Source organism: Urocitellus parryii, chromosome 5 (assembly GCF_045843805.1).
Source record: "Urocitellus parryii isolate mUroPar1 chromosome 5, mUroPar1.hap1, whole genome shotgun sequence".
Lineage (NCBI taxonomy): Eukaryota > Metazoa > Chordata > Mammalia > Rodentia > Sciuridae > Urocitellus > Urocitellus parryii.
The window spans coordinates 53,109,651-53,135,393 of record NC_135535.1 but is presented as its reverse complement, the minus strand read 5'-3'; the positions used below and the strand labels follow the sequence as shown (position 1 = coordinate 53,135,393).

Sequence of the window (25,743 nt, the reverse complement as noted above, 5' to 3'; positions counted from 1 at the left end):
TCATGTGATAATCAGGCTGCAAGGGCTCAGTCTGCGGCTGTGGCTGTGGCTCAGCCCCTCCCCTGCCGGTCCGAGAGAGGCTTGCACCAGGACCTTGACCTCCTAAGGGAGAGGGAGACCAGCCGGGTCGGTACCTGGCGGAGGGGTTGGGGGCGCTGTGAGCCGGTGGCAGTACAGGTGTTAGGGGTTGTCACGTGGCTCGCGGCATTGGGGCGAAGCCAGCTGAGGCATCCACTCCAGGAGCAAGACTGCCTTTGCCCTCCGGAAAGGAAAACTTCGGGATCTGGAGAGGAAAAAGGAGACAGGTACAATCATGACCGGGACCGCTCCAAGTCCTGCGATGGAAATGAGAAGAACCACATGGTAGAAGAGACTGAACCCCACACCGATTGCACAGAAATCATTAAAAGCGTCCCCCCCCACCCCCACGCTTTGTAGAATTACTTTTGTTTTTCTTTCATTACCATCTCATGCATCATTTCTGAGGAGCAAACCTGTTTCGAACCTAGAATAAGCTCAACAGTGAAGAAAACAAAAGATCTCTAAGAAATCAGAAACAAGCACTGTTTTAACACGTACTCAGTTGTTTAACAAATTTGTATGAGTATTTTTCCCCAACGTAGCAACAGACGTTATCTTTTCAAAGCTGATTCTGTTTACTATGGAGCTACTTACTGTAGCTGTATTTTATTTTCTTTTTAAAAAACATTCCAACAGAATTATCAAAGAGCACGTGTAAAGCTAAAGAAACAATGCAACAACTCAAATGCTAAAGTTAAAAATGATTAGGTTCTTGCAATGGTAAAATATTTTTGGTAATTTTATATTAAAACTAAACAGAAAAATGAGGGTGAAATAGTGAATGTGCTTCATCAAGGATAACATTTGTTAAATATTGGCCTTAATTTTTGTTGTTGTTGTTGTTGGAATTTTTGCATTGTTAATACTAGTATCCTGTTCATGTTTACTTATTCCATATCCTGTTCCTATGTTTACCTACCGTTTAATTTGCCAGGACTCTGTGTTACTTGTGCAGTTATGCACTGAACAGCTCCCTTGGAGTTGGGGAGGGAATACAGACCTTCATTCTTCTCAGTGAGTGGCCCAGGTGTTAGAGAAGAGGCCAATTCCCAGAAGAGGAATCAGAATTCTTACTGTTATGGGAGGCCTGGGCAAACCGCACTGATCTCCTCCTCTTTCTCATTCTTCCTTTGTGTTTTCTTTGTTGACTTTTTCATGAGTAGGTATTCCAGTTCAACTATACACCAAATAATTATGAAAAAGATGGCAGTATTTCAAATGGTTAGTGAAATGCCATTACTGTGTTCTTTTAATGCTCTCATAAGGCAGAAATGTAACTTTATCTTGATTCCCTTTTCCCTCTGTTAAAATGGGGGCAGGATTTTAAATGGTGCAGTCTTATTGATGGCATAAAATCATTTAATAAACAAAGCTATAGTATTACGAGTCAAGCAATGAGATTATGTTGTTATGAAAAGCATCCAAGGTCTATATGTAAGTATTTCCAAAATGAATATTTAAGTATTCAAACTCACAAGTTGAATGAGGGATTGGGGGGGGGGGGGTGACAGGACTGACTGGGCCACATATATAGTGTGTAGCACTTCAAGGGTCTCTCAATTCCTGATCACCGCATCATTTGAATCCAGTAACACAGATCTTTCCAGAAATTATACTTGTAATAGGTGTGAAAGTCACTTATTCTCAGGTATCCCTCTAAGAAGGATGGCTACCACTCATTGAAATCAGAAACCATATTTCCATCTCTTATTACAGAAATAGTCTAAAGAAAGTTAGTATTTCTGTTTGCAGGACAAAGTTTGCTGTGCAAAGCTAAATGACAAATCAACACTTTTCTGTGATAGGAAAAAATTAGGTTATGGAAAAGCAGAAAGACAACTTCTTGGAAAACATTGGTTCACAAATCTTGCTAATATTATCAAATTTAATTATGCCAAATGATTAAATAATTAATAATTAGTGGAAGCCTGTGGAAATTGTTAGTCTTACTTTTGTCTTTATGGCTCTGTATCATTGGATTTTATCTATTTATAATATACCATTATCAGGTACTACTTTTAAATTGAAAATCACAGATCAGAATTTTAAAAAAATCCTACTTAATGTCAATACTAAAACTTTTCTATTAAGTGAAATGAAGGGAAGACCATGTTAAATTCAACTCAATAAAATTTAGTTACCAAAATATACAAAACACAATGTTAAAAGGCAATTGTTCACCCGGCATGGTGGCTCACACCTGTAATGCCAGCAGTTTAGGAGGCTGAGGCAGGAGGATCACAAGTTCAAAGCCAGTCTCAGCAACTTAGTGAGGTCCTGAGCAACTTGATATAAAATATAAAAAAGTATATAAATAAAATATAAAAAGGCTGGGGATCATGTTGGTTCCATAGTTTAGCTATTGTGAAATGAGCTGCTGTAAACATTGATGTGGCTGTCTCCCTGTAGTATGCTGTTTTTAAGTCCTTTTGGGTATAAAGAGAGGAATAGGATAGCTGGGTCAAATGGTGGTTACATTCCAAGTTTTCTGAGGAATCTCCATAATGGATAAAGAAAATGTGATATATATACACAATGGAATATTACTCAGCTTTAAAGAAGAATAAAACGATGGCATTTGCAGGTAAATGGATAGAGCTGGGGAATATTATGCTAAGCAAAATAAGCCAAACCCACAAAACCAAAGGCTGAATGTTTTCTTTGATAAGCGGATGCTGATCTGTAATGGGGGTTGGGGTGGCGCTTGGGAAGAATAGAGGAACTTTGGATTGGGCAAGGGGAATGAGGGGAGGGAAGGGGATGTAGGGTGGAAAAGATGGTGGAATGAGACGAACATTATTACTCTATATGCATGTATGATTGCACTACTGATGTGATTCTAATCATGTACAGCCAGAGGAATGAGAAGTTGTGCTCCATTTGTGTACGATGTGTCAAAATGCATTCTACTGTCACGTATAACTAATTAGAACAAATAAAAAAGAAGATATTACACACAGTACAAAAAAAAAAGGTGGGGGAAGGGCTGATATAAGTGGTTAGTGTTTAAGTGCCCCTGGATTCATTCCCTTGTACAAAAAAAAAAAAAAAAAAAAAAAAAGCAATGGTTCTACAACAAAAGCTTAAAAGGGATATTCTAATCTTATCCTAGACATAATGGATAACAGAGCATGTGCTGTGTTAAATGTTTATACAACACACCTACATATAATTGGAGATACCTCATTCAGAAGTTTACAGTTTAACCAAGCAGAGGTTAAGGTGACACATATTAACTAACATCCTCTATCCCTGACATGATGAACTCAAAGAGTCATAATCTCAGTATATTCATTAAAAAATTAGTCAAATCTCATCTGAGGATGTTCTAAAAAATATCTGACTCAGTGTGTTTAAAAGTGTCAAGATTCTAAAAGGCAGGGAAAGACTGGAACTGTCACAGATCGGGGACCATGGAAACAAGAACTGAAATGTAGTGCCAATATTAATTTCTTGGTTTGGATGTTATCATTGGGGGGAAGATTGGTGAAGAGAATAAAAGGAAGAAAAATTAAACACATACACATCAGAGGCATTTTATTTGTTTCAAGAAGAAAGGGAAAGCTCACATGAAAATCAGTCCAGAGGAAATATAACAGATGCCTTTCCAGAAATCATCCCTTCCAAAGCTCTAGATTCATGCTTCTTTTATGGTGCTAACCTTCCTGTGTTGTAATTAGAGTTTACATGTCTTCCCAGTAGAAATCCTACAAGGTAAGAATATTCTTGTCCATGTTTGTATTTCTAGCACCTATCATAACCCTGAAAGTAATAGAGTTCAGATGATAAATTAATTATTTTTAAAAAATCCCAATAACTAGGTGTGCTGGTGCATGCCTGTAGTCTCAGCTACTCAGGAGGCTGAGGCAGGCATACCTCTTGAGCCCAGAAGTTCTGGGCAACATAGCCAAACCCTGGGAAGGGAGGCAGGATGTCATTCAGGTAAGGGAAAAGCTAAAATCTCTTTAACTTGATCAAATCTGTTATTTTGATACTCTACTCCTTTCTTTAATGGAGTTGGGTCTTGAATCCAAGGGCCACATGTGTGCTAGACAAAAGCTCTGTCATGAAGCTGTAACCCCAGCATGCTCTCGATTTTTCTTAAGACCTTGCTAGCTTTATCCTTTAAGATCTGTTCTATCTATAAGCATAACTTTCACCACTTGAGATCTGCTAAAAGGCTTCATCAATTTCAGTTAATATTCAGATTAGAAATAATAAGGATACTAAATCTCCTTTATATGAATCTAGTGACCTGATATAGATCATAAACCAGGGTAATATTAACTTGTTTTTGCTTCAGAAATAGTTTGAATTCTGGTTTAGTATGAAGTAATGTATTATCTGGAAATCCCTGTTTTATTGAAAGGGATTGGCTACTTATTTCTCCAAAGAAAACAATATTGTTTATTTATAAGTGTCAGTTTTCTTATAAAACAAGAGTTTTATGTATATCAAATATTTAGTAAGGTTATAAAGTGTCAGCAAAATACACACTCATGAATGCAAACATTCCTTAGATTATAAACACTTGGTTTAGGAATAGGTGGTCCCTTCAATCAATAGGTTACACCTGACTTTCCCATGACTTCTTATTGCCCACCTTCTATGGACTATCCTCTCCTATCCTACATTGTCCGAGAGACAGGAATCACAGCTTTGTAACTGATGTGGGAATGTATGAATCAGAATCTCTTTCACATAATTCCTTGTACTATACTATCTACTTTAGACTCTGAAATGGGCTTTTTCTCAGACTATGAAACAAAAAATATTTTTATAGGGTGGCTGTATGAATATGTGAGTTGGTAGTTATAAATGTTATAACTGATGTTGGCCTGCTCTAGTTAAATACCCTTCTCTAGTTAAATACCCTTCTCTAGTTAAATCTGTTTTCTTTTGTAGGGACTAGTTTTTAATATTAAAATATTAAACATTTCCTTTTTATATTCTTCACTTTTAATAATAAAAAAAACAATATTTACATTGTAGAATTATTTTGATAATAAGTTAGAACAGCATGTACATTCATAGTACTCTAGGTACAGAAGGGGTGATTAAATAGATAAGCATCATGACAACACCCTGCATTATGCGGGAGGGTGAGCTTACATACATGGCTCCCAGTGCTCTCAACCAGAGGCACAAAGCAAACATTATTTCTAATGCTCTTCACCTACATACCAGTTTACTCTTGAGGAAACGGAAGTTGGGAGGTGTATAAATGATTTTCCCCAGACCACACAGCTAGTAATTACGCCATAGTGTTAATTATTTTATAGAAATAAGTAGTATTTCCAGGGGCTGGGGATATGGCTCAGTTGGTAGAGTGTGTGCACAAGGTCCGGAGTTTAATCCCCAGCACAGAGAGAGAGAGAGAGAGAGAGAGAGAGAGAGAGAGAGAGAGAGAGAGAAATAAGTAGTATTTCCGTTTAGTAATGAAACAATCATGTGCTTTCTTTACAGAAAGTCAACCTTACAAAATATTGTTTCCTACCATTTCTAAGCAAAGATCTGGTACTTCAGTTATCTTGAAGAATTTGCAAGTTTTTTTTTTTTCCAATTTAATGGATCTGGAAACAAAACAACCCATTAGCTACCTTAGATGTTGTAAGTGCAATCATGTCATTTAGAAATTGTTCCAAATTCTAGACCAACTACTTGCCAGTGAGGTTTAGGTAGAACTTGTTTCTAAGTTGGTAGCTGCTGCCTGGGTTGTGCTAAAGTAATATGGAAATTCCAAATTCTCTTCAGCTGAAAAAAAAATGTCTTTAAAAAAGAAGATTATAATGTTACCAACATGTTTCCAAGCTTTTGCCTTACCAACTTCCCTTTTAAAATACGACCTATCACTTCTGTTCTGCTGCCATATGAAAATCATTGTATCAGAATTATTTTTCCAAGATGGTGGCTTTACTAAAGTAACAAATGCAGGTTGTTCCTTGAATAGGAAAGTCAGTGTTTGTTCAGAGAAGTGCATGTGATTCACAAAAATTCAGAAATTAAGCATCTAAAGATAGCTCCTTCACTAAGACCTTAAACCCAAATTACTCTTTATTCTCTCAAGGGATCAGTATCCATCTATAAACAGTACATATGACAGCAAGCTAGGAGGTGTTGAAGTGCAAAATTGGCTGCTTTGTCCTTTTTGTCATCAGTTGTATTTTGAATCAAATTAGATTTCTTATGCTTGTCTGTAAATATTTTTAGGGTCATCTTTCCAAAACCAAAATAAAATTGAGTGTCACAGCAAATAATCTCTTCTTTTATTCAAAAGTAGGATGCCCCTCCCAATATGACGTCTATAATGAACATATCCTACTTTTATCGACTTCTGCCATGTGCCTACTTTTGTAAATTAAAAAATTAATTTCTTGTCACAACTGGGTAATTGTCTCAATTCTTTTCTAATTGCTTTGGCTTCAGAAAATTGGAATGTCAGATTGTGGTGCCCCCTACCCATCCACTCACGAGCCCCCCCCCTCTTTGAGATCACCTGCCCCCTCACCAAGATCACCCCTCACCAAGATTCACTTAAAAAAGTGAATTCCCTCTCTCAGACCTACTGACTCAGAACCCCTGGAGTAGGATCCAACAATTTAGCTTTGTCAGTCCTCCAGGTGGTTCTGATACAAACATTTGAGAAATATTGACACATTGGAAACTTGTACTTTTTACTTATTGGGCAGGAAGACATGAAGGTGCAGGGAATATGTCAAATAAGAAAACAACCAGTGACCCATATGTTCTACTCTAAATGGATACAGAACAAGCTGAATGAGATTCATGAGCTGTTTCTATTCAGAAATGTATGAACCTACCCTTTTTGTTTGATTTCCATAGGCTGTTAGTGCAGAACCCTGAGTATATTTGCTATGGGCAGATATGAGAATTCTTCAGCATATGGGAAGCTGTAGAGAAGGAAGTACAATTGACTACTGCCTCCTGATCATCTCTCAGGACTGGATTACCCAATATATGTCTATGCATATATTTCTGTCATATTCGAAGCAGGAACAGGAAAAATAAAAATAAATAAATAAATATATACATACATTTGTATAAATGCATTTATATACATTTGCATTTATAATAAATTCATATATGTCATAGCAATATATATATCATAGCTATATATATATTAGATATGAATAAAATGTTTAAGTACCTACATTCTTGGTCATTTTTTCAAAGGTACCAACATGGCCACTATTAGAATAACCAAAGCGTTCTTGGTCTTTGCAGGGAAGTGAAACTGGAGTTTGAAACAAAATTTACTTCTCCACTTCTGCTCCTGGGTGGGGGTCTATGAAAGCTGTAGACCTCTGCAGTTGAGAAAGCCTGTTTACGTGTTAGCAGCTAATCACAGGAGGAGATGCCTGACGACGTGTCAGCTCTGAGTGGTTGGATTCTTCGCCACTACTATTGAGGGGTGTGTTGCAGATTTTAATGGTGGGCTGTGCCCTTTAGTGTTGCTGCAGATGCCAGCAGATCACCACCAATTTCTTTCTGGGTTTTTATCCCACAAATGTGAAGAATGAAATCCATGGACAATAACAGAAGGCAAGGGTGAAAGGACTGGGATTTTTTTCAAGTGAGAATAAAAGAGACAGAACTCATATAGGGTGAGAGGGGACCCAATAGTAGGTTACTGCCTTAATGTACTAGTATAGTAGTTTACATAGCTCTTGGGCCCAACACTATTGGTCAAAATTTATGCTAATAAAATCTTGGAAAAGTACCAATGCTATTTATTAGCCCTTGATTCTGAACTTTCCTGTAAATTCCATTCAGGTCTCCACTTCCATTTTCCTGCTGTTTGGGGACAAAGGCTTAGATTCAGAAGGAACAGTTTTCCCTTTGCTATCATGTTCTTCTGATGGAGGTCCACAAATTAAACTGATCAAAGACAAATTAGTAAAAAAAAAAAAAAAAAAGAAAGAAAGAATTAGTTTATACGTGCAATGTTCATGCATGCACAAACACTCAGGGATGAGTAACTCAAAAGGCTAGTTGGAATTTAGGCTCATATACTTAATAAGGAAAAGGGATGAGGAGAAAAGTCTATGGGAAGGACAAATAGGTTTCTTTATAAAACATATTTTTAAAAGAACAAATGGAAAAAATTTAAAAATTATAGTAATGTTTACTCAGATATGAGTGTTCTGTTTTCTTTATGGCCATGAAACCCCCCCTTAGAGAAATGAGGGCGTTCAGAACAAGCTACATCAAGGCATGTCACCTTGGCATTTGAGAAAATAATCAAGAAGGTCACACTAGCCTTCCAACTGTCCTTCTCCCCTGAAGAAGGTCATAAAAGAGAGGAAGGATTTTCTGACCTTCCATGAAGCAGGACAGAAGACCCTCATTCAAAAGAGACCCTTCCTATACCTGGGAAGAAAAGAACATCCTTATTTCTGACAACAGGGAAACACAGAGAAGAATCTGAACAAGAAGGTCTTGCTTTGTTTATTTGTTTATTATCATTGGAAATTAATTTTTTAATCCAATTCTATTTCTTCATTGATACCTACTTTTTAAAAAGAATCAAATGTGCCATAAAAAATACACAGGTTTATTCCTTTGCTCAGGTCTTCATTTCCTTACGAAGGCTCCTCCCATGTTGTAAAACAACAAAAACAAAAACAAACAACAGAAAAACAATTAGGTAACATTGTATGCTTTTTTTTTCCTTATTAACCTGTCTTTTGTTATAGGGGTCTCAGCCATGAACCTAGTGATAGGGTGTGTCAAGACATACTTCCTCCTTTGTAGGGGGGCTTTGGTAATGGAAGAGAGAAGAAATTTCTTTCCCTACCTATTGCTGATTCGTGGTTGGGGCCTTTATAACAAAAGACATACATAAAGTCTTATTCATACATTTACATGTATGAAATGAAGCACCACAGAATCAGGGAAACGTGTGTTTTTATGCTCAGTCTGAGGCACAACAGCACAGTGTGGAGAGGTATGATTAGATAAAGGAGTATGAGCTCATGGAAGTAAACCTAGGGCACTTTAACAAGGCCTGTTGTTCATATTTTTCTCTGTGTCCTGCTGTCTCTAGAGATGAGGATATCCCTTTCCTCTGGGTACTAGAAAGATATCTCTGGGATGTCATTCAGAGAATGACCTCTTCAGGGAGAAGGATAAGAGAGGGTCAGATAGAGGCCTTCCTGTTTCTGCTGTTTCCTCAAATGCCAAGGTGCCATGCTTTGGGGTAGCATGCCCTGAACCCCATCATCACCCTCATTTCCCAGAAGTTGCTTATAGTCATTTATGAGAAGCTCTGAGAAGATTTTTTTTCTTACAGTGTTTAATATCAAATGCCTGTAAGGTGTGGTGGTGTACACCTGTAATCCCAGCAATTTAGGAGGTAGAGGCAGGAGAATTGTAAGTTAGAGGTCAGCCTGGGTCATTTAGGAAAAGCCTGTCTTGAAATAGGGTTGGATATACAGCTTAGTGGTAGAACATCCCTGGGTTTAACACCCCCCCCCATTACTGGAAAAAAAAAATCAAATGTCTTCATCTTAAAATTATTTTTATTCCAAGTCTGGAGGGCCAAATGGGTCCCCACAGCTTCCTTCATTGTATGGTTTTGTAATATTTTTAGTTTAATTGCCTCAAAGGGTTTTAATCTAACTCCACATTCTCATCTTGCATATCCCACAGCCACCTCAAATTGAACATGTCATAAATAGAATTCATTATCTCTTCTGGATGCTTCTGCTCCTCCTCCTGATACTATAGTCTCAGCTGATGACATCAACATCCTCCTACCCAATCCAGAAATATGGGAGGCCTCTTCCATCCCTCCCCCTTTCTCAGATTCTCCTACCCAATCTGTCAACCGGTTTTGTTGAATCTGCCTTCCAAATGCCTTGCAAGTCTCTCTACCCCAGTCTGTTCCACAGTTAAATTACTGAGTTGGCTCAGCTCCTCCCGATCTCAGACTTCTATGGCAGACTTGCTGGTGTTTGGGTGGAGCTGTCTTTCAAGCAAAGCTAAAAGGAGCTGTCACCACACAGCACCTGGTGATGTTCCTTCCTTCCCAGTTTTATACTCTAACTGGCCAGTTGATTAAATGCTTTGTATGAGCCTTGATAGATGGTGACACATGACCTTGCTAGTCACAGGTTAACCCTTCCTCTGTTCCAACAACTCTCTGTGTCAGCCTTATCAATTACTTGCTATTCGTACTCTCTGATGTCCTTGGCCCTGACTCCCTTGTTTGAACATGCTGCTTTCCTTTGCCTAAGATGCCGGAAGCCCTTCCTTCTATCCCTCTCCACACATCCGGTGGCTAACTCTGATTATTTCATATCTCCCACATCCTTTCAGCAGTTACGATCTTCCTTAGAACTTTTACATAACCGTATCCATGATTACAGAACATCATATTGTGTTGCCACTGTCTGATTCCTGCCATACAAATGAATTGACTATCTTTTTTCCTCCTTGCATCTGTAGTATTTATCATATACTATATGTAATGGTTGAGAAAGTGAGTAAAAAATGATTATGGCAAAAAGGAGACAGCAATAATAAGTGTGTCACTTAAAAGCCAAATTTGAAAAATTTAGAAGTGCTTTTTTAGAAATAAAAGAAGTTGGAGTAAAAGGTTTATAAACCTAGGTCAGTATCCATAATGTTGGTGTCCAGGAGTTTACCCAAATTAACATAAATGTTCTCAGTACTGGCAGCGTCACCCAGGGACCCTCCTCGATCTCAGCTGCCCACCCATTTAAGAAATAGACAAAAATGATAAAAGGTAAAAATGAACCTATGCAGCTTGATTAAATTGGAGAGAGACAGCTAGATTGGTCCACAGAAATAGTGACAATTTATAGAAACAAAAGCCAGTTGACAACACATATGTAGATTTAGTTGGCCTGAAGAGGGTGAACATGGGACAACAGGCAGGAAAATACATACATGCAGATTTAGTTACCCTGTGTTGGCAGGGGGGTGATCTTCCCTTTCAGCCTCTTCGTCACCTGTCAGGGTGCAGAGTTAACTTTCTTTCTCAGCAGGAGGAATTTTGTTCTTAATTGTGTATGTGGCAGGTGGGACAAATTCATTCTGTTTCAGTATACAGACCAGGTGCTTCTACATGCTGAAAATGTTTAATTTCATACATCTGGATAAGACAACTGTGTCCTAAATTTGAATGTAATGGATTTTTTTTAAAATTCCTGATTTTAAAATTTGCTACCAAGCTACAGTAAGCAAAACGGTGGTGTATTGGCATAAGACAATCATATAGACCAGTGGAATAGAGTTGAAAAATGATTTTCAACAAGTGTGCCAACACCATTCAGTGGAGAAAGGGCAGGTTGTTTTTAACAAATGATGCTTAAAAACTGAATATCCATATACAAAGTGAACTTGGACTCTCACCTAATACCATTATTTAAAAATTGACTCAAAGGCCTGGGGTTGTGGCTCAGTGGTAGAGTGCTTGCCTCACATGTATGAAGCACTGGGTTCAATTCTCAGCACCGCATATAAATAAACGAATAAAATAAAGGTCCAGCAACACTAAAAAATATTTTTTAAAAAATTGACTCAAAATGGATCCATGACCTAAAAGTAAGAAATAAAACTTAGAATAAGGCATTCTTAGAATAAAATACAGGGCAAAACTTCATGACACTGGACTTGGTGGTGATTTCTTGGACATGACATAAAAGCTACAGGAAAAAAAAGAAAAACTAAACAAACTGGACCTTTAAAAAAATTAAGACACCTTGTATATTAATAGCCACTATTAAAAGAGTAAAGAGGGTAACCACAGTATGGGAGAAAATATTTGTAAGTCATGTATCTGTTATGTGATTATTATCCATCAAGAATTGAAAACAACAGAAAAACAAACTACCCTATTTAAAAATGGAGAAAGGACTTAAATAGACACCAAGAAAATATGGGAAAGGTCAACAAGCCCCATGAAGAGATGGTTAACATCACTAGTCACTAAGGGAATTTAAATCAGAACTCTTGAGATACCACGTCACCAGCCATTAGGATGGCAATTAAAAAACCATAAAATAGCAAGTGTTGATGAGAATACGGTGAATCAGGACCCCCATGCGCTATTGGTGGTGCACCTACCATAAAAAATAGTAGCTTTTGAGGTTCCTCCAAAAGCTCATCAGAATAAGACACTAGAACTTTGTAAAATAATTCAGCATTTTCCCTCACTGAAAGACTGTAAAACAAAAAAATATAAAGTGCTTACAGTGTGCCTGACACATAGTAGATATTTAATAATGCTAGCCATCATTTTTACTAAGAGATTGTCTTAGTCTGTCTTCTGCTGTTAATAACAGATTATAACAGACTAGGTAATTTTTATAAAGAAAAAAAATTCTCACAGCTCCAAAGTCTGGAAAAGTCCAAGACTGAAGGACTTCATGTGGTGAGGTCCTTTTTGTTGAGTGCTCTTCTTGCCACCTCATAGCATAGTTGAAAGGTGTCACCTGACAGGAAAGATAGATGGTAGACCCAACTTGTTTTTCATAAGGACCCACTACTGAGATAGCAAACCCACTACTGGTAACAGCGTGAATCTACTCAGGACTTACATGTATCTACCAGGTCTCACCTCCCGACACCTCCACATTGGGGATGGAGTTTCCAATACATAGACACATGGAAGCTGTAGCACTCCTGGTTCCACATTTCAGAAGAACAGTTTGCACTGCCTTTTCTTTCTACCCCAGTCCCAATTACTCAGAAAAGTCTTTTAAACAAAGGAGTTGATTTCCCCCACTCTATGAAAGGTGTTTTCTAGGAAGGAGACTTAGAGAAGGAAAGCATGGGGGTTTGAGTTAAATCCTGGTAAGAACTTGAGTCCTGATGTTGTCCTTGCCAGAACTTAGAGAGAGTGGGAGAAGCGGTCCATGGCTCCCTCCTAGAGGCTCCAGTGTGATTTCACTTGTTTATTAGAAAGATTAAAATAAAAGTAAAAATGTTTTCACACTAAAGGCATACAGATGCCCCTCAACTTAGGATGACGTTGTGTCCCGATGAACCCACTGATCCTGAAAATACTGTAAGACAAGAATGCATGTAATAACACTTCACCTCTCAAACATCATAGTCCAGCAACACAATACTCTGTACCCCACGGGGATTTTCCCTTTGTGATTGTGCTGCTGCCTGGAGCTGCAGCTTTCGAGAAAATAATGCATAGCACTAGGCTGGGGAAAACATTGAAATTCAAATTTTAACATATAGTTTCTACTGAATACACATCACTCTTATGATGTGGTAAGTTGGGGACTGTCTGTATAGATATATGGGGATATATATATATATATATATATATATATGGATATATATATAATTGATATATATATATGTCTATCAATTATCCCTAATTTTTTATATTCATATATATAACTGAAAATCAGAATATTTATTTTTGTTTTTAACCTTTAAAAAACTGTTCTGATTTTCAGTGCAAGATCAGTACTTGGCAAACATACAATACTAAGGATATTATTTACCAAATCAATTCCTACCAATGAAAACATCAGAGTAATTATTAACTTTAGGACTTGATTTACCATCCTTAAGTTTCTAGTCTTCATTGAACATGCTGTGGAAAACTAGGGAATTTTTAAAACACCAACATGGTTGCCAAGATTTATTGATTTTTTAAAACAAGTATACTAACACACATAAATAGATTTTCAAGGAGCCCTTTAATTATTATTTTGAGGAATTTCCCTTCCAGATTACAATTAGTGCTGTCTGTTGCTCTTCCTTTTACAAATTCTTTTAAATTTTCAATTTATCAAACAAGATGGATTCTTTTCCCACAATTTAAGAGGAGGAAAAAAAAAAGGATGAGGCTTTATTTTATTTTATTTTTTTAATGTTTTCTTCTGTGTTAGACATGCCACCTCACTCTTTTCTGGAAGAGTTCTGTCCATGTGTGTGTGTGTGTGTGTGTGTGTGTGTGTGTGTGTATGTGTGTGTGTGTGTATGTGTGTGTGTGTTCCCTCCCTTTAGTTTTCTGTTTCTCCAGTTGCTGTCACACAATTTTCTGAGCAGAAGCACTTTTCTTTGAAAACATACATCTACTTGTTTGTTTGTTTTAGCTTGCGGGCCAGTGAGAAAGACTCTACAGCTCAGTCAGCTGCCTGGTTCCAGGGTTAGATTACGAGGATGGCAGCCCATCATAGCAACAGCTAACTCCTCACCACCGTTGTTCAAGGAAAGGCCAGGACCTGTGACAGTCAGCAAAAATTGTAGTGGAAGGCTGATTTTCTACAAAAATGAAAGAGGCATAAGGGCACCTCCGGCTCTTGGCTCTCATTTGTTATCTTATTGTTAGGAAAAACAAAACTATGTTTGTCCAAGGAAGATAACCTCGCTCTCTTAAATAACCACTGTGTTCCTTTGAATTGGACACCACAAAAATTTACATAATGTTAGAACACTCTGTAGAGGAATCATTGGTATGTGTGTTCTATGGGTGCTGAGGACCAAAACATAATTCTGAATTGTTGCAAAACACTTGACTATCTTAAATTACAAAGAACAATAACTTCAATACACTGGTGTGTTTTGTTAAAGTTTCTTGTCTATGACTAGATTAAACTAAATATGCATTCATGATGTGATTGTGCAGACCGAGCCCCTGTTTTTATTTTTGAGGAAAAGTTCTTAGGTTACTTGGAAAAATACAGAAGCTGAACATAGAGTACAGTTAAAAACAAGCAAATACTATCCTTGTTTTTGGAGAATGCCAGAAACAAAACATGTGGTAAGCCACGTTGGCCCTTCACACCTCCTTCTTAACTGTAGCCCCATCTCTGTCCCCAGAAATCATCCCTAAACACCACCTCTAGAGATCAGCTTTCCTGGACTCTTGCCCTCCTTGGTTTCCTGGTTATTCATTCCTTGAGTCAGCTCTTCTTTCCTCAAACTGAAATAATCCTGTCCTGACTGCTTCACGCTGGCCCTGGGTCCTGCACTCTGCTGGTGAACTAAATCATCACATCTCTGCAATCCTGGTCAGGAGAGGAAGCCATAAGCACCTTTGCAGACCTGAAAATAGGTATCTAATGTGTTGAGCAACCATAGGCCATGCATCATGATCAAAATGCAACACTTTTGTCTCACCAGCTCTTTAAAATCAATTGGGAGCAGAGGAGGGCTAATTTCCCTGATCCTTGTTAAGAAAAATCATTAAAAGAATTGAAAACAAAGTTGACAGGATAAGAGCTTTCCTTGGAGCTGGGAGTGTAACTCAGTGGTAGAGCATGCCCTTAGCATGCACTGACCCTGGGTTTGATGGCCCGGTACCAAAAGCAAAAACTCTCCCCCTCTACAGAGTCTAAAATCCCAACCAAAATAGTTGTTTATTTCTAGTAAATTTAATTTGTAAATGTAAAGGAAATTAGAATAAGATTCTAACTCAGTTTTTAGTGAGGCAAGAGGATGGCTGTGTCTTCTACAATGTCATCTTGGACTGTCTCAGAGGCCCACCCAAAGAGACCTCATTTCTAGGAGAACATGCCGGTTCATTATCACTAATGAGGGCTCACACTTTATAATGTTGCAAGTGATTTATGTCTGATAGAAAAAAGAAATAACCCAAAGTTATGGTTTTATTGCTTGGTAAGACTTTAGCCAGTTTGGCTTCTAATTTCTCAGTCTTCCAACATCCTACCTTCATCAATTCCTATAAATATTCACCTTGTCAAATGCTATTGAGACTGCATTAACATCCTTCTGGTTCTTTCATTGATCAGTTAAATAAATGTTGACACATGTTTATTCTGTGCTTATATGAGGGTTAATTTTTTTTTCCTTTGAAAATTATGCTTTGCCATCTGAATGATATTGTAAGCAGGCATTATCTTTCCTGGTCACTCTCGGACCATATAAAGTCCTGTAGTCAGCTTTGCTAAAAAGCCATTCAGTAACTAGAATGGCTAACTTATTTAGCTATCAAGACACTGGAGTCCTCTCCTCCAACCACAGCCTGCCCCAGGAAGGAAGTCAGCAGTAGGAGGTATGGTTCTTGTACTCATTTACCTTAATACTCACAAGACAAATTGTCATGACAGACTCCAACTGAGTCAAAGGGGAGTGGAATGAGAGAGGGGTTAGGTGAGTAACCAGGGATTTCTTGACTCCATGGCTGCATACTCTTTCTCTATAGCTGACAGTTAGTGCTGAAAACATCTCTGCGAAACCCTTCTCTCATGCAGGCCCCTTGATCTGAGATGCTTTCATCAGTCCCTGAGTAACCAAGAGGTTTAATCTGCTTCTTTCTGCAAATGACCTCCGTGAACTGGCAGTGGCCTTATTGGGCAAGACCCAAGACAAGATAAGCCGCTGGCTCTTACAAATGCATATGCTTTGCTCCTCTAAGCACCGGGACTGAGGGGTGATGCCACAAAGGCTCTCCTTCCTGCCTCCTTCGGGAAGTGCCTAACCCTTTCTCTCACTGTCTAAATTTCCTGGATGGGACTCAGACTTCTGTTAAAATCACTTTAAGCTTTCTTATGGAGAGTACTCACCTATTTCCAAATTTAGGGAGCACAGTTCTTGAAGTGGTCATATTTCAGCTTGTTCGTAGAAGTTTGTAGCTGTCATCCAAGGTAGAAGGAAGGGTCAGTCAGGCCTTCTGGACCCTCCAAAGAAATCTCTTCACTCATTCAATTCCTGCCCACTTTCTAAACCCTGTGGATAGTGTTCATTCTGCTGAGGGTTTCACCAGCCACGGAGCACCTTCTCAATGCCTTTCTTTGTAAGTCGATGTATAGTATTGGTGTGGCATGGGGGAGGTTGTCCTGCTCTTGCTTCAGTACTCTGATTAATACCTAACTAAAGACTGAAAAAGAATCTTATTTTAATTTCCTGTTGAATTTATATCCAAACATACTAGAAATGATCAGCTAGCCTGGTAGGGATTTTACTCTGTAGGAGAGGAGTCTTTATTGGATCAGGAGAGGCATGGGCATGGAAGTACCCCCAACAGGTCATTGCCTGCTTGATCGATGAGCAAAACTGGATTTGAAATAAAGGCCAAAGATTTGTTTGTTTTGTTTTCCACTACTGAGGGTTGAATCCAGCTCCTTGCCTGTGATATACACTCTACAACTGAGCCACATCCCCAGCCCTTTTTAAATCATATTTTTATTCAAGTTTTCACTAAGTTGCCCAGGCTGGCTTTGAACTTGCTATCCTTCTACCTCAGCCTCCCCAGTAGCTGGGATTACAGGCATGTGCCACCACAGGGGCAAAGATTTATGAATATGCCTATTATTCAGCAAAAGCTGTACACTTTCCCTTCTTGCACATATGATGAGTATACATGTACATTAAAATCCCATATTTATAATGGGTTTGCGGTGGTACCTGCAACTCTTCATCTCAACTCTCATTTGGTGTCTATTGACTCAACATTACAATTGGTGCTGGGGTATATAGTAGTAAGCTTGTGTTTTCTTATGACTTATGGTTCTCACAAACTGCACTACCCTGAAAATAATTGTGTTCTTGGTATTCTTTCCATCACATCCTTGGGATATACTTGAAAAGCACTTTATTTGAAATTAGAACTGAATTTGAAGAACAATTCTGCCACTCATTATGAGCTTTGTGACTCCAGCAATTCACCTAGTCTTTCTGAGTCTCAATTTCTAAGATGGACACTGAGCAGCTTAAGCTGTTGGATTAACTGAAATAATGTCTTTAAAGTGCAGACTTGAAGAAGACATTCCCTAAAGAACTCCCTTAGGAGTTTCTCTTCATCCAGTTTCTAAGACATCAGTTCCAATTTGGGTACAGGGCTAAAGTTTATTATCAAAGCAACCTTGTCTCCTGTGTTCTTTAAACTAAAAGTCACTCTTTGTACTTGTCATTCGGAGCATGAAATTATCCACTCTTGCTATACACAGTAGGGTGATGGCTACATTTTAAAACTCAGATTCTAAATAACCATTTAAATCACTGTGCCAGTTCACAAACAGGAGCCAGACTGCTGTACTTTATGCTTATCCACTCTCCCACTGCACCCTTGCTCCTAATTATTTCTTTAGAATGATTGCAAAGACTCATGAGTCTTTAAAAATCATTAACTTGCTTCTTAAAATACAGCAAATAATATATTTAGCTATTAATTACAAAATTAGCTCAGGATCTGAACTAATAGTTCAACGAGCACCTCCTGTGTGTCACCTTGTCACCCATCACTAATTAAGTGATATATTGGGAGAGCAGCCAGAAAGTACTACAGTTCTACAACAACCAGGAGGGTCATTTCACAGCCAAAAACTCTATGGCATCAGGACTTCTGGGTTTCAACTCCAAGGCATCATCCTGTTCAGATCATGCACTCCTGTTGAAGCCCTGGACTGACATCAAGCCTGTCCTTCCTCTTCCCGACCCAAATCATCAAGACTCAGTCAGCAGGCTGGGGTTGTGGCTGAGAGGTGGAGCACTTGCATGCGTGGGACACTGGATTCCATCCTCAGCATCACATAAAAGTAAAATATATTGTGTCTACCTATAACTAAAAAATAAATATTAAAATCAAAGGACTCAGTCAGCACTTCATGTGGGAACAACCTTATGCACTCACCACAGGACTGGCAAGAGATCAATGTCTGACTATTACTCCAGTACCACCAGTCAACTATAGTTACAACTATCCTCTCTCACCCTTGGCAGAAACCAGATTCCTCATAAAAAAGGAAAAATGTAAAAAACATTAGAGGATCAACTTGATAGTTGATTTTGCTAATAAATTTTTAAAAAGTAATTGAAAACTTTGTTCCAAATGTAAGTGTAAAAATCATCTTAACAAAACCCAATAAAAGATGGCTAGCATGGTTAAAGCAAGGCAAGGGATCTCCAGCCCTCCCCTCTCAGTGGCCCTTTCTTCAGTTGTTTTCTTAAGATTCCACATTGTTGTGCAGGTCACAGTCTGAAATGCACTAGTCTAGATTAAACCTTTCATTTTGCAGATGAGGAAAGAATATAGACTATATATGAAAACCTATTCAGGGAAATCTAGGAATTAGTGGAAGATTTTATTCATACCCTACTCAGGGTTTTTTTTACTCCTTTTTTCTTTTTTCCTGTGCTTTGCCCAATCCTTTCACTTTGGGTGATGACTTCTTAGCGCTAATGGGCCAGGACTAGAGGGAGGCAAGTGAGGTATCCAGGGTACAAATTCATGGAGATGCTCTCTCTCAGGTCTGGGCAAGTGCCAACTCTGTGCTTGCAGAGTCTAGATGTGAGTCCTTCCTTAAATCTTGTGCTCAAAAATGTGCCTTTTTTGCTTCACCTAATCCCATTTGTACCTCTATTATATTTAAAATACTAGCATCTCCTAAGCATGCCACACGGACCCTCTTCCTCATGTTCCTCATCCCCTTCTAGTTCTCATTCCCATCTGGAGATCATGAACAATGTTTTTCATACTTCTATTCCTACAATTTGGCATAGTATATGGAGAATATTGGGCACTCAAAAGTACCCATGGGATGGACAGATGGGTGGGTAGACCTAAATTTTATCTTTTATAAAGGTTTCTCTGACCCCTGAAATCCACTCTGACCTCTCTGTCTTCTGAATTTGTAACACATTATTTTAATAATTCAATTCACATTTAATCCTGTATGCTGACATAACTTTTATGTTTATGTAAATCTTGTGCAGCAATTTAGTTTTCTAACGCTCTGTCTTTATGCCCAATTAGATTTTAATTAATTAAAGGCGAGAATCAGTTTTGGCTCTTTGAATTTTCTCAGCAGCTAGAAGATTTTGCACACTGGAGGCACATAGTAAATGATTCTTCAATTCATGAATGAAGAATAAATAAATAAAAAGCATTTTATCAACTAAATAGAATCCATGGAATTTGATAATAGTTTCAAGGCCTAGCTTGCCTCTTAACTTCTGGAGTATACAAATCATTTCACCTCTTTTGTTCTCTTTGGCCTCAGTTTCTTTACTTAAAATGAAGAGGCAGCTTGAGTGGTTCTGAAGATAATTCTAGCCTTGGTTCCCTATGAGTTTAGAAATCTGTGATGTAAGAGCCTCCTTGGGTGTAAAATTTGCTACTACGAACACTCTTGTCATCTAACAGGAATTGTCTAAATGTAATTGATGGCCCGATTTTAAAGTGTTCATAGAATCCTGACATTTTGAACAGATTGTGTGTTTAAACATTAATTTGTAACACACCAGGAATATTACTTTTGACTGAACTTTGTGGTTTAGCCTGTATATTAGACACTTGGAATATAGAACCAGTAATATTTCAAATATGGTATATATCTTAATTCTTAGCATTATTTCTATGGGAAAACATGTACAATTCTAACAAAGGTCTTCAAGAACAAACTTCCCCAGGTCACAATGTGGAGAAGAATGGGAATGGAAATAGACAAAATGTTCCCATGACTTTAATCATAGTACTAGGAAAAAAAAATCAAACATTGCACCTTCAACTTTCTATCTTGATTGAGAAAGTCATTAGCATATAACAAGATCAAAGTGTTTTATTATTTCAGGAAGGTAAAAACAGATCTTTTAAAATAGTCAATTTTATCATTATGTAATCAGTTGTTATATGTAATCATGTAGCAAATGCAAGACTGAAAGTAGCTTGTTAAAATGTTTTAGAGAAATCTGAGTTCTCTTCCAAAAGATTCCTGGGGAAGTATTTAACTATTTTCTTACCTCTTTTTTATACAATGCATTCAATTCTTCAAGATCTACTGTTAAAAAGATACCCTATGTGAGTAATAAGGTCCATGATAACCATGTGACAAGGTTATTCTTATGAAAAATTATAATTTCATAAGGAAGTATTTGGTGGGTCATTGTAGGCTACATGCCATCCTAAGAATTCATTTTCGGAATTATGGTCTAGGCAATTGCAGCTCATGGCAACTAACCATCCCTAAATATGATATTGTAATTTCCCCCAGCTCCTCATTTATCTAGGCCCAAGCTTACTTGATGCATTATCACAGAGTGTAACAAAGAGCACAGGGCTGAGTCTTGGATCTGAGATCTGACAGCTTTGTTATTTAACATGGATATCACTTATTGATCTCTTAGACTCTGCTTCATTCAACCTAGTTTCTTTCTTTCTTTTTTTTGTTATTATTTTTTTCAGGTAATAATTTTATTACAAAACTTTGGTAAATCAATACAGTATGCTTAAATTTTTTTAAATTTTTTCTTTTTAGGTTCTGGGGATTGAACCCAAGGATGCTTTACTACTGGTCTGCATCCACAGCCTTATTTATTTATTATTTCGAGACAGGGGTTCCCTAAATTGCCCAGGCTGGCATCAAACTTGTGATCCTCCTGTCTCAACCTCCCAAATAGGTGGTGTATTATTGGCATGCCCCACTGTGCCCAGCCAATTCAGTACTCTTTAATAAAATAAAAGAATATTTTTGTTGAATCAAATATTTTTTAGTGATGATTTCCACTCCAAGAAACTCATTTATGTGCCAAATCAAAACTCTGTGATGATTGGCAGATCAAGTTTATTTATATAGGTTAATGTTTTTTTTTTAACCACTTCTCCTTTCAAAGTGAGTTCCCTCATGCATGATGCTTTGGTTTACCACAGTGAGGCAATTGTGTGTCTGTGGGAGGGGACTCTGCTTTGTTCTGGGGTTGGTCCAAATCCAGGTAGAGTTTCAGTGTCTAGAAACCTTTAAAATTCCACCTAAGGAAACTCAACATCAATACCAGTTTCTTCCAAGTACTTTTAAAAAACCATTAAATTTTCACATAAATACTGGAACCCTCAAAAATCATAGTTATTTCAAGCTACACTAATCTCAGATGATCCCTTTGATTTAGAAGCCTTATATATTTTTGCTTTCATCAAAAGTCACATAGATTTATTCCAGCTTATTAAAAGAATTCTCATTAAATTATAGTTGTATTTTTAAAGTAACAAAACAAAGATATTGTCACTTGGAGATACCTGGATGACCTGATATTGTATACTAACATCCATTATGATTTCTCTACAAAAAACTGCTGCCTTTGGTGTTCTTATCCTTCCTCTTGCTGAAGCTATCAGCTCCTCAGTCTTGGCAATTAATTTATACATTATCCATTCCTTTGCTTATCAACCATTATTAGCATTTGAAGATATTGTGCCCATCATCAGTCCTCCAAGATAACTGCTGAGGCTAACTCTTTTCACAGTGATTATGGCTTCATAGGTCAAAAGAGCTTTTTTTCCAGGTCCTGAGGATACAGTTTTTATATAAGTATCTTATCTATTGAAACCACATTGGTAAATTAAATATTAGTACACTTAAGTTCCACTGTTTTCTTTTAAAATTTATTTATTTATTTGTTCTAATTAGTTATACATGACAGCAGAATGCATTTCTATTCATAGTATGTAAGTGGAGCACAATTTTTCAGGTCTCTGGTTGTACACAAAGTAGAGTCACACCATTTGTACCTTCTACATGTGCTTACGGTAATTATGTCCATCTCATTCCACCATCTTTCCTATCCCCATGCCCCCTCCCTTTCCCTCCCTCCCCTTTGCCCTGTCCAAAGTTACTCCATCCTCCCTGTGTCCCTACCCTTTACCTACTCCCCGGCATTGGGAATCAGCATCCATTTACCTGAGAAAACATTTTGCCTTTGGATTTTGGGATTGGCTTACTTCATTTAGCATAATATTCTCCAACTCCATCCATTTATCTGGAAATGCCATGATTTTATTCATATATATATATATATATATATATATATCATATATCTCACAGTTTCTTTATCCATTCATCTACTGAAGGGCATCTAGGTTAGTTTCACAGTTTAGCTATTATAAATTGTGCTGCTGTAAATGTTGCTGAGGCTGTCACTGTAGTATGCTGTTTTTAAGTCCTTTGAGTATAGACTGAGGAATGGGATAACTGGGGCAAATGGTGGCTCCATTTCAAGTCTTCTAAGAAATCTCCATACTGCTTTCCAGATTAGTTACACCAATTTGCAGTCCCACTAGCAAAGTAAGAGTGTGCCTTTCCCCTCACATTCTCACCAACACTTATTGTTGCTTGTCTCCTCCTCCTCCTCCTCCTCCTCCTCCTCCTCCTCCTCCTCCTCCTCCTCCTCCTCCTTCTTCTACCAGGGATTGAACTCAGGGGCACTCGACCACTAAGCCACATCCCTATCCCTATTTTGTATTTTATTCAGAGATAGGGTCTCACTGAGTTGTTTAGTGCCTCATCCTGGTTGAGACTGGCTTTAAACTCGCAATTCTCCTGTCTCAGTCTCCTAAGCAGCTGGGATTACAGGTGTGAGCCACTGAGTCCGGCCCTGTTGCTTGTATTCTTGATAATTGCCATTCTGACTAGAGTGAGATGAAATCTTAGAGTAGTTTTGATTTGCATTTCTCTAATTGCTAGAGATGTTGAACATTTTTTTCATGTATTTGTTGATCGTTTCTATATCTTCTTAGAAATGTTTGTTCAGTTCCTTAATGCATTTATTTTCTGGGTTATTTATTTATTGGATTATTTATTTTTTTTGGTGTTAAGTTTTTTGAGTTCTTTATATATTCTGGACATTAGTGCTCTGATATGCATGTGGTAAAATTTTTCTCCCATTCTGTAGGCTCTCTATTCACCTCATTGATTGTTTCTTTGGCTGAGAAGAAGCTTTTTAGTTTTAATCCATCCCATTTATTGATTCTTGATTTTATTTCTTACACTATAGGAGTCTTATTAAGGAAGTCAGGGTCTAAGCTGACATGATGAAGATTTGGGCCTATTTTTTTCTTCTCTTAGGCTCAGGGTCTCTAGTCTAATTCCTAGGTCCTTGATCCACTTTGAGTTGAGTTTTGTGCATGGTGAGTGATAGGGGCTTAATTTCATTTGCTGCATATGGATTTCCAGTTTTCTCAGCATCATTTGTTGAAGAGGTTATCTTTTCTCCAATATATGTTTTTGGCACCTTTGTCTAGTATGAGATAACTGTATTCATGTGTGTTTGTCTCTATGTCCTCTATTCTATACCATGGGCCTACAGGTCTATTTTGGTGCCAATATCACACTGTTTTTGTTACTACAGCTTTGTAGTATAGTTTAAGGCCTGGTGTTTTGATGCCTCCCGCTTCACCTTTCTTCTAAGGATTGCTTTGGCTATTCTGGCTCTCTTATTTTTCCAGCTGAATTTCATGATTGCTTTTTCTATTTCTATGAAGAATGTCACTGGGATTTTGATTAGAATCGCATTGAATCAGACCCTGCACCTACCCACTACCTAGTTTCTATTGATCATAATCAGTGAGATTATTTTGCAATATTAATTCTGCCTATCCAAGAACAAGGGAGATCTTTCCATCTTCTAAGGTCTTCTTTAATTTCTTTCTTTAGTGTTCTGTAGTTCCATTGTTTTCTTTACAGGGTAACTACAGAATATTTTTGCCCATGTTTTGTTTTTTGTTGCACCAATAAGAGACTTCACCATGGAAAGCAGTTCCCACTCTGTGTTGAGACATCTGTGGCTCTGCAGCTTTCCAGATATATATATATATATATATATATATATATATATATATGTCGGTCCAGCACACCAACTCTAACCACATTCCTGTTTATATGGTTTGGGTATTTCTACATGGCAGATGTAGAACTTCCCACTAGTGGTCAAAGATGTGCTCCAAAGTTCAGATCTTCACAGTGCTTAGGCCTGTGGGCTGTCTAGGCAGTGCTAGTGGATGATAAGGCACAGAGATACACCTGAGTGTCAGCCCACATTCCCCCTGTTCAGTGCACAGGCCTGGTGGGGCCCACGTTCCAGAGCAAAGATGTCCCAACCAGTGGACCATGTCCTTTCCCAGTTCAGTCAGACACTGCACCTACCCACCACCTAGTTCCTATTGATCATAATCGGTGAGGTCATCATTCTTGAAAACTGTTATCTTCTTCATTCCTTTTATTTGTAGTCTTATCCTTTGTCTTCTATTAAATATGAACATTTCAGTCCAAATATTGAGTTTTTCCATCCTCATCACCAAGCATTTCCATATCAATGTCTAATCAATATCATTTATTTCATCTTGCTGTTCCTTGGCCTCAATACAGTAAGTAGTTAGTCTGACCCAAGGGATCTTTTCAAACTTCTTCCATCTTTATTGTGTTGGGACCTTGCAAGAGACAGGGAGGCAATTGACCATGTGCTTTGGGGCCTGGCCTGGACTCCAGCTCCCTTTCTCCCAATATGTATATTACACAAACACTTAAGGCAGAGCACTGTGCTGTAACTAAGTCATAACAACAACATCTCTCATTACTGAGAGTACTGACTAAAAAGGCACTAAGTCATTTATATGCATCATCTCTGCTAAAACAATATATGATTACTGTAGATATGAATATTATGATCTCTCTTCTGCAAATGAGAAATTTGAAGTTGAAGACTTTTAAGGATTCACCCAAAGTCACACAGGTGTTCAATGTCAGATACAGGATTCAGCCAGTCATATGGCAACAAAGTTTGGTATCTTACTCATTATATCTTACCCATTGGTTCCCCCAAATGACTGAGTGCTCTGGGGAAAACACCCAGTGTTCATAGCACAAGTTTGAATGTTTAGCCTGGTAGATCAGAGATACACATAAATAACTTTCCCTT

At 37.9% G+C, this 25,743-nt stretch overlaps 1 pseudogene; it reads right to left on the bottom strand.

The window, feature by feature from the left end:
• Nucleotides 1–190: 190 nt before the first annotated feature.
• Nucleotides 191–25,635, bottom strand: LOC113185735 (PRELI domain containing protein 3B-like; annotated as a pseudogene).
• Nucleotides 25,636–25,743: the final 108 nt, after the last annotated feature.